The 15,150-nt window shown below is 43.5% G+C and overlaps 1 long non-coding RNA gene across 2 annotated transcripts in view; it reads left to right on the top strand.

Moving 5' to 3' along the window:
- Positions 1-15,150, top strand: part of LOC132868460 (uncharacterized) — a 39,516-nt gene that overhangs the window by 18,250 nt on the left and 6,116 nt on the right. For both annotated transcript variants that reach the window (XR_009650838.1, XR_009650837.1), the window contains exon 2: positions 4,134-4,200. This is a non-coding gene — a long non-coding RNA (uncharacterized LOC132868460). The remainder of the gene's footprint in view (positions 1-4,133; positions 4,201-15,150) is intronic.

Genomic DNA, 15,150 nt, shown 5'->3' with positions numbered 1-15,150 from the left:
CCCATCTTTTCAGCTGATGTGCCAATAATCTGCTCGATTTATCACCATGTTCATAATGGTTACTACGTGAACGAAGTAGAAGGCGTTCTGCATCTGCTGTTGTTAGAAGGTCCAGTTCTGACTGCAAGTCGAGCCATCGCTTCAACAGGCTTGGGGATGGGTTAACTGAATTTAGTCGGTCTGTGTCCAAAATTTTAGATGTAAGGTCTTGTAATTTTGCCTTTCGGATTTTGTTGGAATATGCCGAATAAGACATAATTTGCCCACGTAAATATGCTTTGAGTGATTCCCATAATAACAAAAAACTGGTAGAGTCGCTTTTATTTAAAGCAATGAAATCATCTATTGTAGAAGATATAAAAACATTAAATGCATCGTCAGATAACAGCAGTGGGTTAAACCTCCAGGGTGATGAAAAACAGGGTTGATCCACAAATTTTATGTTTAAAGTTAGGGGGGCATGATCTGAAATAACAATTGAGTGATACTCAGAGGAAGTCACTTTGGAGACAAGAGAACTGTCAACAAAAAAAATAATCAGTGCGAGAATAAGATTGATGTATGTGTGAAAAAAAAAAAAAGAAAATTCCTTAACTTGTGGGTTATAGAACCTCCAGGGGTCGACAAACCCACTCTTGGACATAAAATCAGAAACTGATTTGGACATAGAGGATTGTGACAAAGTACGGGGGTTTGAGCAGTCTAATGAAGGGTCAATAACACGATTCAAATCACCACCCAATATCAAAAGGTGAGTGTTTAAGAAAGGAAGATTTCTGAATAGACTATCTGTAAATTTTGGGTCATCAAAATTTGGTGCATATATATTCACCAACAGTACAGGGTTGTGGTATAGAGTGCCTGCAATAATTAAGTGTCTTCCATTTTTGTCAATTATGGTCTTGAAAGCAGAGAAATGAACTCTTTTATTGACCAAAATTGCCACCCCTCTAGCTTTGGAATCAAAAGTTGAATGAAAAATATCACCCACCTATGGACACCTGAGTCTGATTTGATCTCTATTGCGCAAATGAGTTTCCTGAAGGAAAGCTATGTCAGTGTTTAACCATTTTAGATGTGAAAATATCTTTGATCTCTTAATTGGACTATTCATACCTTTAACATTCCAGCTCAATAATCTATTACTTGAACCGTTATCAAAATTGTGTGACTTAGTATTGATCATCTACACTGTCACTTGAGAAAAGGAAGTAGCGTCTCACCCACAACATCAGGGATAACGGAAAAGAAAAAGAAACAAAGCAAAAAGACATATATACATAGAGACGTAACCTGAAAACCATCCACCCTCCCACCCGCACATCAAATGTTCCCATCCCCAAACGATAAGAACAATGTGCAGACTCCAAAGGGAGCCATCCTCGTAGAGAGGTGCTTTCAACTGTGTAGCTAAGCCCATGTTTACATTAGACCGTATCAGCGGATCATCAGATTAACGTTTTTAAAACGATTAGTGTGCACACAGCAACACCAATACACGATTTGCGTGCACACAGCAACACCAATACACGGATACGCTCGGCTCCGCAGGCATCCTGCGCTCCAAATCACTCCGCCCTGAACAGCGAGTGCCCTCTGGAGGGTGCGCACTCCGGCCTTGCGCAGCTCACAGAGCACGCGAGTGAAGTGCACAAGCTGTGATTCGGGACTGAGCCGCTGTGTGTGTGATCCCAGCGCATATCACTTACCACTTGCAAGTGGAAGGATGGCAAGCCTAAAGACCATCATAACTACACAATGGGCAGTATTTGCAGTATTTTCATACTTTTATACTCTTTAATGAAAGGTGATACAAGGCGGAAGTCTGCGCCGTTTTTCAGCAGTCGCGTCACATGACCAACGCCAGCGAATCAGGAAGGTGGATGTCACAGTGACGTTGTCCAATGATGACGCCAGCTAGAGCTCAGCACAGCGTATCCGCGTATCTCAATGTTTACACAGCACCGGAGCTGACACGATCTAGATTGAATACGTGGACCCTGGCGGATTCCCGTTTCCCGGCTTTTCCAGGCGGTTTAATGTAAACGGACAGTGCATCCGCGAAGAAAACGAGACAGATACGGTCTAATGTAAACTTGGCCTAAGTTTAACAGATAAGCGCCTGCAGAGAAATAAACTTTAAATATAAAATGCAAGGTACATATAATCAACAATCTGAACTGTTATAGTAACTGTTAAGGAGGAAAAAAGTATGAAATAAAATCAAGAATATCATGACCTATGGAACAATAATAAAAGAAGTTAAATTGAAAATAAGTAAATCAAATTCAAGACTAAAGGTAGTCAGTTTCATTAAAAATCAAATCAGGAGCTTGTGAGGTCATTAGCAGAAAAAAAAACCAAGATAAAATAAAAAAAACATGAGGAAATAATAATAGTTAAATAAAATAGGTAAAAATGACCGATATGGCCTTAAGACATTGACAATCGGATAATCAGGGACAAGAAGCTACATGGCATTTGTTTAAGCGAGAGCAACGCACTCAAGAGAAATGTTGTTAGGTTTACAGTTATCATCAGTTCTGTTCTCATAGACAGTCAATGTCCCAGAGGAGATTACAACATAAGGTAATATGTGCTGAATTTACTCACTCACCAATGGATTTAGGTCGAACCTGAATGACTGGCTGGAGTTATCGCCATAGAAAAGTACGGTGCAGTCTCTTTAGTTGGTTATTGTCTTGATGAATGACTTGGCCTCTTCTGGTAACGTGAAATCCCGTTGTACGCCTCCGTGGGTTATACGCAACCAGGCAGGATGCAGCAGACCAAATCTGACTCCCTCTATTTCACGTAGCTGACTACAGACATCGTTGAACGCGGCACGTGCCCGTGCCATCTTGGCGGTGTGATCCGGGAAGACGGAGATGGTCATATTGCGGATTTTTATCCGCTGCAGTTCTCTCGCTTTCCTGAGGATATCGGAGCAGTCAGTGTAGTAGTGAAGCTTCGCCACTATAGCGCGGGGACGGTCACCAGGCTTGGGTTTCGGCATAAGGGACCAGTGGACTGTATCCACGAGTGGCTCCTTGTCAAGTTTGAAAGCCTCCATCAGCAGTCTAGACACACCGGCCGCGGATATGAAGTCGGGGTCGTCCTCCGGGACGCCAACAATCTGTAGGTTTTGACGGCGAGCTCTGGACTCCAGATCTTCACACTTGTTTTCCAGCTTCACCCATTCTTTGGACAAATGCTCAACTTTGCTCTGAAGAGTAACGATGTCGTCCGAACAGGTAGAGAGAGACTGCTCCATCTAAGTAACTGTGACTTTCAGTCCCGCGACATCTGATTACATGGCAGAAATATTGCTGGACAGTTCAGTTTTTAGGGCAAGCAGTTCAGATTTAATAGATATGAGGTTCTCTCTCAAAGCTGCTTGAAGCTCTGTCTTAAATATAGCTGTAACATCATCATGAAGAGCGGAAAGAAATTCCGTTTTGAGTGTGGTGATGTCCGCAGTAGGGGGCGGCATGCAGCTAGTGCCTGCCGGGGCTGCAGAATCCATGTGGAGCAGGGAGGTAGCATTAGCAACAGGACACTGGTTAGATTGAGAGTTATTTTCTGCTTTGCTAAGCTTTGGAGGCATTTTCATGAGAAAAAAAAACGCAAGGTAACCAAGTCAAAAGATGATTAGTGCAAACTTGGGTGGTAGAAGTGGTGTAAATAGTGCCAATTTATGACAAACAAATGAAGTCTGCAGGAGCTCCTCCACGCGCGTCTTGCACCATATTTTGCTAAGCCGGAAGTCCACACTTGTACTTCTATCTCTGTGGGGACTCATTGATGTAATGCATTTCCCAGCCCCTTACCCTAACCTAAATGTAATTCTAACCTGAACCCTAAAACTAAGTCTTAACCCTCAAACAGCCCTTTGAAAAAGTGAGGACCAGCTAAAATGTCCTCACTTCCCAAAAATGTTCTGTGTGTTGGTAAAAAACGTATTCTGGGTGTCAATATGTAGCAACTACAAGTGTGTATGTATATTTTACACACACGCACACACACAATTTCATATATAACATGCCTATTGATGCAAGGCTGATGTTTTATGCAAAATTTGGTTTATTTATTATTGCTGTATCGTGAGCTCAAACATCCGACCATCCATTTAGGTCCTGGTGTGTCCTGTTTGCAGATGAGTCATCGTGAGTGAACCGCATGGAGTTCTCGTTTACTTAAGTAAGTAATTAATTCCTACAAAGGTTAATCTTCATTTTCTGTTCATTTTCTCTGTAACTGAAAGCATTTGTTAGATTAAAGGTGAGTATAATTGTAATGTTTCTACACTTCTGCACCGAGATGTATCTGACAATGGGTCTCATTTATTAGTCCTTTATTGAATTTTGTTTTAATGTTTTGGTAAGCCAAAACGAACTAAAAATGTTGCAGCAGATTTGCAAAACTTTCAGTAATGCTTATTTTCTTTGTACTCATTTGTCATGATGACTGCCAATCACCTGTAAAGTACAAACCATATTCCTGACTCGACCTATTAGCACTGAGTGACAGCCACAAAGCTCTATGAAGGTAAAGTGCAAAGAAGGCTTGACACACAAAATGGTTAATAAACTGTGAAAGAAAAAGATTTTCTCAGAGGAATAAGTGGCAGTTACTTTGATCCACATCTACGCCAATAAAAATATTATTTAGCTGTGTAACAGCAGATGAAAAGGCCAACATTTGAGACAATTTAAAGAAAATGTGAATTAGGTGTGAGGTGACATGAAAACGGGGGTTTAAAAAATAAAATAAAAGCTATGTACACTGTACCCAGGAGATCATAGCTACCCAAGCACCTCACACAGGGAAACGGGGCTATTTTAAAATTGTCTTCTGTCATTCGGTGACCGTCTGAAATAATATTGGTCTCTAAATATCAATTCCCTCATAAGCACAGCATGCTCTAAATCATCCATCTGTCAGGGTGCAGGCACTTACGGATGCAAACACGGGGAGAGCGGGTGCGTCGCAAACTGGTAACCAAATCAGCAATCAGAAGGTATAGTCGGGGACGGGCTAGGGTCAGTTGATGCACAAATGGCATGTCAGAGATTAGGTGGAATTCCTGGGTGAGGAGTGGGTCTAGAATGTCCCTTGAATTCACCCGGCTGCATTCCTCCAGGCCGTATTCCTCCCAGTCTACTAGGTACTCTAATTGTCCTTTGTCTATGCCAGGACTTGAGGATCTTATGCACTTGGTATATAGGGTCTTCCTCCATTTCCAGGGAGAGGGGAGGTTTTCTAATGGGCTTGTTAGTCGCTAGGAGACCTTGGATGGCGGGTTTCAGGCATGACGCATGGAACGTGGGTGCCATCCTGCAGTGAGGTGGGAGTTCCAGTTTTGTACAAGACCGCGTAGATCTTACGGGTAATTTTAAATGGACCATTGTATCGGGCTTGGTGCTTCCAGCATGAGTTGGGTTCTCATAGGTCCATTGTAGACATCCATACTCGGTTGCCTTGGGCATATTCAGAAGTCTCCCTTTGGTGTTTATCTATGTACTGCTTGTACTTGCTGGTTACCAGTTCCAGCCACTGGTGAACTCCCTCCCACACCTGTTCGCACCTCTTGAACCAGGAGTCGACAGCCAGGATCTGCATTGGGGAGTTGTCCCATGGGAAGAGAGGTGGCTGATAACCAAGGACGCACTGAAAAGATGTTAGTTGGGTGGCTGAGTGCTTAAGGGAGTTCTGGGCGTATTCTGCCCAAGGAAGGAATTGTGCCAAATCTTTTTGGTTCTTCATATAGAAGATTCTGAGAAAACACCTGACCTCCTGGTTTGCGTCTTCCACCTGGCCGTTGGACTAAGGGTGATACCCTGAAGTTAAGCTTACGGAAACCCCCAATCTATCCATAAACTTGGCCCAAACCCTGGAGATGACCTGGGAGCCCCGGTCACTAATGATGTCTTCAGGGATACCATAATATCTGAAGACGTGTGTGAATAGGAGTTCTGTGGTTTCGAATGCAGTGGGTAAGCTGGACAGAAGAATGAGCTTGAGTGCTTTGGAGAAGCAATTGATGACAACCAGGATGACTGTATTACCTTGGAATTGAGGTAGGTCAGTGATGAAATCTATGGCGATATGTGACCAGGGTCGTTGAGGTACTGGGAGCAGACAGAGTTTTCCTGCAGGCAGAGCCCAGGGTACCTTGGCTTGGGCACAGGTGGAACAGGATGAAACAAAGTGATTTATTTCTGAGACCATGTTCTCCCACCAATACTTATTCCAGAAGAACTGATAAGCACATTGACTGCTAGGGTGCCCCATGGCAAAGGATCTGTGGACCCAGGTGATGAGTTGACCTCAAAATTGGGGAGGCACATACATGAGCCCGGGAGGACAGCTCTCAGGAGGATTTGGAGGTTGGGCCTGTGCTCTCTCTTTATCCACCTCTCGTGTAATAGCATGCACAAAGCACTCAGACGGCAGGATTGGCGTGGGCTCTGGACTGTTGTTAGAGTCAGTGTGGATTCTGGAGAGGGCATCTGCTTTGTGACCTGGATGATATGAAATAGTGAATTGGAATTGGGTGAAGAGTGCCCATCTGGCTTGGCGGGCATTTAGACGTTTAGCTGTTTTCAACAAGATTTGAGATACTTGAGATTTTTATGGTCTGTGAGGATGGTGAATGGATGTGTGGCACCCTCCAGCCACTGTCTCCACTCTTCAAGGGCTAGTCTGATAGCTAGAGGTTCCCAATTTCCAATGTCGTAGTTCTGCTCGGCTGGGGTGAGTTTCTTCAAGAAAAAGGCTACGGGCTGTAGCTTGGTCTTCTCCCCAAAGTGTTGAAATAGCACCCCTCCTACTCCTGTCTCAGAGGCATCTACATCCACGGTGAACAGCTGAGTCGGGTCTGGGTGCCTGAGAATGGGGGCTGATGTGAAAGTTGCCTTAAGCTGTTTGAAGGCTTCTTTGGTGGCTGGGTTCCATTCGAGATATCGCGGACCTTTTTTCAGCAGGGCTGTTGTGATCATACTGAAACCAAGGATGAAGCGGTGATAGAAATTAGCAGACCCCAGGAAGTGTTGCAGTTCCTTTACGATGGTTGGTGCGAGCCAGGAGGTGACCGTAGAGACTTTGCTGTTGTTCATGCTTACTCATTCCTTGTTACATCAGTGCAGAGGGAGATCTGGTGGACATGAAATTTACATTTTTCTGCTTTAAACAGAGAGGTGGTTTTCTAATAATCGAGCGAGCACTGACCTAACATGTTCATGGTGAGAACTTTCATCGGGGGAGTAGCTCAGGATATCCTGTAAATACGCAAATCACATAGCATCCCAGTATGTCTCCGAGGACGTTGTTGATCAGACATTGGAAGATGCTGGGAGCGCAAGAAAGTCCATAAGGCATTACACAATATTCGAAGTGCCCAGATGTCATACTAAAGGTGGTCTTCCACTCGTCACCCTCACAAATCCTTACCAAGTTATATGCGCTTCGAAGGTTCAGCTTGGTGAAGATTCGAGGTGACCTTAACTGTTCTAAGGTTGATGGTACTAAAGGAAGTGGATAAAGGTATTTTACCGTGATCTGGTTTAAGACCTCAGTAATTGATGCATGGGTGAAGCCCCCCCCTTCTCCAAAAAAAGAAACTCACTGAGGCTAGGGATGCAGATGGTCTAATGTACCTCTGTTGTAATGCTTCTTGTACATACTCCTCCATGGCAGCTTGCTCAGTGATGGACAGAGGATATATGCGATTACAAGGTGGTGTCATGCCTGGGAGAAGGTCTATGGCACAGTCATAGGCTTGATGAAGGCGTAGGCCACTTGTCTTACCCTTACTGAAAACTCCTCCAAGTTCATGATAACAGGAGGGAACAGTGTTGATGCCTCTTGACAACAGGCTCTCTACAGATGTGGACGAAAGGGTGACTTGCAGAAGTTGTAAATGGTTCTAAAAGCAGGATATGGAGACCATCGCAGAATTTCTCTGTGTTGCTAGGAGATTGTGAAGCTGGAGCCAAGGGAAACCCAGAACTATGGCATGTTGCGCTGTGTGAGTGACTAGCAAGGGGATATGTTCAACATGAAGGGCCCCAATCTGGATTTCGAGAGGTGAAGTGCATGTTGCAATGAGCCCTTCACCGATGGGACCCCCATCAATGGCCTTGAGATTCACTGTTCACTGGAGTTCCTCCATGGGCAGGTTGTACCTCTGGTCAACCTATAGACTGATGAGGTTACCTTCTGCCCCAGATTCTATGAAGTCAGAGAGAACATGGGTTGAGTCTGGGAGCTTTAATAGTACAACAAATCTTGAGAGAATGTGGTGTGTGAATTGGTTTGTGACTCACCGGGCTGGAGATACGGGTCTCTTTGCTGGGGGGAGCCTCCCTTCTAGGGTTAGGTGGGCGAACTGGGCACTTAGCCTGGTTCACTGCAATAAAAACACAACCCCTCATGACGTCTCCTGTCCTTCTCTGAGCATTGCAGGCGAGCATGGGAGACCTCCATTGAAGTCGGGGATTGTGGAATAGGTGGAAGAGCTGGCAAGGGTTGCAACAAGGGTCTGTTGCAAAGCAGATTGTCTAGATGGATAGCCAAGTCGATGAGGGAGTAGAGAGTGAGTTGCTCATCACAGCATGCCAGTTTGGTGAGAACCTCGGGGCGTAGTCCCTGTTGAAAAGTGGCCTTTAAGGCTGGCTTGTTCCACCCACTTCCTACCGCCAGCATGCAGAACTCCAGGGCATATTCGGCCACTCTCCTCTCCCCCTGCCAGATTGTGAGTAGTTTTTCTCCTACTTCGACACCCTCAGGCTGATAATCAAAAACTCATTTTAACAGTTCGATAAAATGGTCGTAAGAGGTGTGTTCACCCCCACATGCCCAAACAGCACTAGCCCACTTCATTGCCTTTTCTGTGAGGAGATTGAGGAATTGGGCAATTTTTTGCTCCTCTGTCGCAAAGTACCGTGAAGTAATTTGGTTGTGAAGTATAACAAAAACTGAAGACAAAACCCTTTACAGTCAGAAACTTCTCCGGGGTACCTTTCTGGTCGAGAAACCATCATGGCAGCACTAGTGGAGGATGAGGGGGGGTGTCAGGATGGCCTGCGAGACAACAGCTGTTAACTATGACATTCTGGTGTTAAGTTTGCTTAACATTTGCTGGTGCTCTCCTAACAATTGCCCCTGAGCATTGAGAGCAGTTTGCTTGGCTTCCTTTGCTGCATCCATTGCAGGTGAGGTATCCTGTCAGGGTGCAAGCACTTACAGATGCAAACGCAGGGGAGAGCAGGTGCGTCACTAACTGTTAACCAACTCCAAAACAGCAATCAGAAGGCGTAGTCGGAAACGGGCTAGGGTCAGTCGCTGTACAAACGGCGTGTCAAAGATTAGATGAGAAAAGAGTCAACGTAAACACAGGAAAAGTGGTCAAAGTCACAGGAGGTCAAAACTGGAAGAGAAGGCTTGGTGTGATCAGGTATGCAGACACAAAACAATACTTTGCAACTAGTGTCAGTGTTTACTGAGCTTATATTGGGAGGTGATTACTGGGGTAATGGGAAACAGGTGCACTTCTTAGTATTCGGGAGATGAGGGGGGCTGTGTCACTTGGGAAGCATAGTCCGGAGAGGCCATGTTTGGAGGCTGCCCCATCAGCCAAACTGTTTGCACTGGCTTATGGCTATGCACAGAGCAGCGGTCTTCCTTTTATTCAGCAGCATTTCATTTGTCTTAATTGAAAGACTGTTCTTATTTGTCCTAATTTATGGATTTGTTTTGACTTGCTTTCTTTTCTTCATATTTGCTGATTTTTAAATTAATGCCATTAATATGATGAAATGACTGGGTTTCAAAAAATTTTCATTAAATTTGTGCATGTAATTGTAATACAAGGATTTAGCATGATGATATTCTTAGTCCCTGACCTAGTGAACAAACATGATATATTTTTGAAAAAGGCTACACAGGAGTTTTGTAAATCACTCTGGATAAGGGTGTCTGCTAAATGCTGTAAATGTAAACAAATGGCAGTTTAAGCTGTATATAAACTCCGTATAAACATGCAATAATCCATGCAAATTATTTGATTTGAAGCAGATCAGCTGAAGTTTACTGAAGTTAGTCTTTGTATGCACAAATAGGATACAAAAGTTTTTCTGAAATTACAAGATTTTCATAAACACCAAAATATCTTGTGTAAATGTTCATATGAATGATTTACAAATAAATCCATTTGTATCCAGCTTGATAATGTCAGATTGCAGGCATTTACGGACGCAATTGCAGGAGAGAGCGGGTGCGTCGCAAACTGGTGAATAAAGCCAAGTAGTGAGACGAGAATTGAGGTCAGGTTCGTGCAAAAAAGGTTGGTCAATATGCAATCAGTGTCGGAGGAAAACCAGAGTGTCTCAAAGTTGGTAAATATGTAGCGGGAGTCAGAATACACTAGAGTCAGGTCAAAGAAACTGAACAGCTCGGTATGATCAGGTATGAGAACACAAAACGATACTTTGCAACGGGCTGGCGTGTTTGGCGTGCATATATAGGGACAGTGATTAGAAACAGGCATACTCCCAATCAGAATTCAGGAGAGGGAGGGCACTGTGGTGCTTGGGAGTTGTAATCCATGGCAGCCATGTTTGAAGGCTACCATGAACCTACACAGTCACTGACAGATAAATGAGCCCCACTGTTCTATGACTAAGAGCAACAAGAAAGATGATGAAAAAGTAAATATGAATGAATCAATCAATAACAATTATTTTCCTCACTCGTGTAGTCTGATTTTGGTAGAAAGATCTTTTAATATTGCTGAAATGTCCATAAAATAGCACTCCAATAACAACCCAAAACTCAAAAAGTTCATTTCATTCATACTACTGAATAGCAGGATGAACTGTATGAATTGTTCATAATTCAAGAATCTACAGTGGATAATAAATAAATAGGGAAAAAAGGTGTGCACACCCCATTAAAACGATAGGTTTTTCTGATGTAAGAAAAAATGAGACCACGATAAATAATTTCAAAACTTTTCCCACCTTTAATGTGACCTATAACCTGTACAATTCAATTGAAAAAACAAACAAATCTGTTAGGGGGAAAAACATAAACGTACAATAAGCTGGTTGTATAAGTGTGCACACCCTTAAACTAATACTTTGTTGAAGCCCCTTTTGATTTAATTACAGTATTCAGTCTTTTTGGGTCGGCGTCTATCAGCCTGCCACATCTAGACTTGGCAATATTTGCCCACTCATCTTTGCAAAAGCGCTCCAGATCTGTCAGATTGTGAGGGCATCTCTTGTGCACAGCCTGCTTCAGGTCACCCCACAGATTTTCAATTGGATTTAGGTCTGGGCTCTGGCTGGGCCATTCCAAAACATTTTTGGGGTCATTGTCATGCTGAAGGATGAAATTCTTCTTCAGCTTTCTAGCAGACACCTGAAGGTTTTGTGCCAAAATTGACTGGTATTTAGAACTGTTCATAATTCCCTCCACGTTGACTAAAGATCCTGTTCCAGCTGAAGAAAAACAACCCCGAAACATGATGCTGCCACCACCATGCTTCACTGTGGGTATAGTGTTCTTTTGATGATGCGCAGTGGTGTTTTTGAGCCAAACATACCTTTTGGAATTGTGGCCAAAAAGTTCAACCTTGGTTTCATCAGACCATAACACATTTTCCCACATGCTTTTGGGACACTTGATTTTTTTTTTTCTCCAAAAATTTAGCCAGGCCTGGATGTTTTTCTTTGACCCTACCCCATAGTCCAGACATATGGAGAATATGGGAGATCATTGTCACATGTAGTACACAACCAGTACTTGTCAGAAATTCCTGCAGCTCCTTCAGTGTTGCTGTAGGCCTCTTGGCAGCCTCCCTGACCAGTTTTCATCTTGTCTTTTCATCGATTTTGGAGGGACGTCCAATTCTCTGTCATGTCACTGTTGTCCCATATTTTGTCCACTTCTTGATGACTGTCTTCACTGTGCTCCATGGTATATCTAATGTCATGGAAATTTTTTCGTACCCTTCTCCTGACTGATACCTTTCAACAGTGAGATCCCTTTGATGCTTTGTAAGCTCTCTGTGAACGCTGGCTTTTGCTGGAGGATGCAACTGAGTAAATGTCTGAACTTTATTTGGGGTTAATCAGAGTCATTTTAACTGATGGCAGGTGTGAACCCAAAAAGACTGAATGCTATAATTAAATCAAAAGGTGCTTCAACAAAGTATTAATTTAAGGTTGTGCACACGTCTGCAACCAGTTTATTGTACGTTTTTTAAAAATGTTTTTCCCCCTAACAGATTTGTTTGTTTTTCAATTGTATTGTACAGGTTATAGGTCACATTAAAAGGTGGGAAAAGTTTTGAAATTATCGTAGTCTCTCTTTTTTTAAACACATCAGAAAAACCTATCATTTTAACGGGGGGTGTAAACTTTTTATATCCACTGTAGCTGATGAACTGATCATTAATTAGTTATGATGTTGGATGGAGCATGGATTTAGTTCATTACTGTCACCTCAAAAATGTAAAAGATAACTTTTATATAACCACGTTTATACTTTACATATAGACCCTTTTCAGTCACATGACCTTTGTAAACGCGACCGCCATTTTGAACATGTAGTGGACTTTGGCTCGAATCAGTTTGAATGCGAGGAAGGCGACAAACAAAAAACATAAAAGAAAAAGGAGCGAGATGCAGAAAACACCTTCACTATCCAGCGACGTAGGGCATTTACAGGGCGAGCAGAGGGAGAGGTATTTGCAAAAATTGAGGTTAGCAGGCTTAGAGAACGACGTTTACCTGCTTCCACCAGGATTGTTCACTGACGTACGGAAGTACACGAAGCCCTCGTCTTTACCTGACTTCAGCCCACATGATCTGTATACGTATGTCATTAAAAACCCATCGCCATACACATACACGCCAACATCCGAGGTTCCGGAGCGCGCTCCGGCTTGCTCCAGGAGTGCTCCGGCCAAGGTTCCAGAGCGCGCTCCGGCTTGCTCCCCCTCAAATTAAGCAGCGCGCTCCAGCTTGCTCCGGAGCAAGCCGGAGCGCGATGCTTAATTTGAGGGGAACCTCGGCCGGAGCGCACTCCGGAACCTCGGCCGGAGCACTCCGGGAGCAAGCCGGAGCACGCTGCTTAATTTGAGGGGGAGCAAGCCGGAGCGCGCTGCTTAATTTGAGGGGGAGCAAGCTGGAGCGCGCTCCGGAATCTCGGATGTTGGCTCCGGCAGCTATTTACACTGGATCCGGCGTAAATAGCTGCCGGATCGTAATTACAGTAAACTAGTAAATACAGTAAAGGAAAAACTTGAGACTGAAAGGTTTTAACAGTCATCCAAATGACTGAACGTAAACATTGCTACAGTAACATACCAGCTACTTGTTGACATTAGCTAGTCAACAATAGCTACTACAGAAGAACAAAGAGGTTACAATGGGTTATTTTAACCTATTTGGTTACACGCTCGCCGCCACAGAATGTTAACAGCAATGTAATGCCTTTTCTGGCGAATTTTATTTGTCTTACCTCCAACAAAGTGGTCACTACACAAGCGTTGGTATGCCAAGGGCTGCCAATCTTTCCTGTTAATGGCCGCTATCCATCTTCTCCATCGGGATCCGATAAAATAATAAACCTTGCCTTGTTTGTTGATGGTTACTACATCCAGGTGCACAACAATATAGTGGCATGATGGAAGTCTTGCTGAAAGTAAAAACTTTCTTTGCTGCCGTTCCTCAATGTTGGCTGTGGTAAACTACTGGTAGTACATGTCCAAAATGGCGGCCGCGTTTGTCGTGACATCACGTGAAAAGGGTCCATACTGTGGGTGGTAAAAGAGAGCAACTGGACTTGCTTGAAGATTCTTGAAGACGTTTCACCTCTCATCCGAAAGGCTTCTTCAGTTCTGTCTGACTGGTAGGGAGCATCAGGTATTATCCTCTCATGGATGAAAAGCTCATCTAAGGCCCTGTCCACACGGCAATGGATTCAAGTGACTCCGATACAATTGCTTATCGTTTAGGCCTGGCATCCACACGGCACCGACGTTTTGTGTGTCCAAAACGCAATCTTTTTGAGAACGGGTTCCAGAGTGGAAAGATCTGGCAACGTTGTCGTTGTGAAGTCGTCTGGACGAGTAGAACGGATTTGTTTACAATGACGTCACAACCACATGACTGTGAGTGCTTCACGCCGGGTAGAAGTGTAACGAATATCACCAGGATATCACCAGGAAAAAGCCTTACAGAGCACTAGTGAGGGTGAAACACGAGCTTGGATATTATTATTATTATATGTTCAGTGTTAGTTCACAGTAGTAATGCAAGAAGCAGAATAGTGACAGTAATAGTGAAGCAAAAACATGCAATTGTACAAACACTGCAGCTTTACAGCAAAATAATCATTTATGAAATGGTCTGATTCTTAACACCAGTAGTGCCAATGATCTTCTCATTGCGATGCGATGCGAGTTGTCAACAAATCCTATAACTTGGTTCATGAAACGCGCTTACAAAATATTTTCACTGTGAATATTTATTGTGTAATGGTGCAAAGTGAGAGAGAGAGAGAGAGAGAGACTCTGCCCTTAGGGCAGAGTCAATCCCGCCAGCAAAAATAGGGAAAAAAAGGAGCGATCTCACCTCTTCAGATGTTGGTTTTAGTCCTACAATACATTCCTCAAAAAGGGCATAGAGGAGCAAATTAATCCATCAACATGTAGCATTCAATTTATTCCGGACCATTAAAGACGCCGCCTTCCGCGTAGAATCATATGTCATCCTCGCCGCCATATTGGATAGGTCAAAGCGGAGAATAAAGATTAGCTGCATTTAACTGTACCAACAGGTTTACCGTCCAAACGAGATCATATGGGATTACCTTTCACAGGTGAGAAACAACAAATTAATCCATCGTGTATCATTCAATTTATTCCAAACGAGATCACATGGGATTACCTTTCACAGGTGAGACTGGAAAAATACTTTTCATTGTATTTGGTCATTATAATGTAATTTTACGAACAGATTTTCCTGACTTTGTGGCTAATTTGAAGTCTCGCGCATAATAGTTTATGCGCATGTGTCGTTACTTCTTTTATTGTTCTGGTGTCTCCGAAGGGACCGTCTTACAGCGCCCCTAGAGGTG

The sequence above is a fragment of the Neoarius graeffei genome, chromosome 20 (genome assembly GCF_027579695.1).
Source record: "Neoarius graeffei isolate fNeoGra1 chromosome 20, fNeoGra1.pri, whole genome shotgun sequence".
Classification (NCBI taxonomy): Eukaryota; Metazoa; Chordata; class Actinopteri; order Siluriformes; family Ariidae; genus Neoarius; species Neoarius graeffei.
The sequence above is the reverse complement of the archived record's forward strand: the minus strand, read 5'-3'. Positions and strand labels throughout refer to the sequence as shown.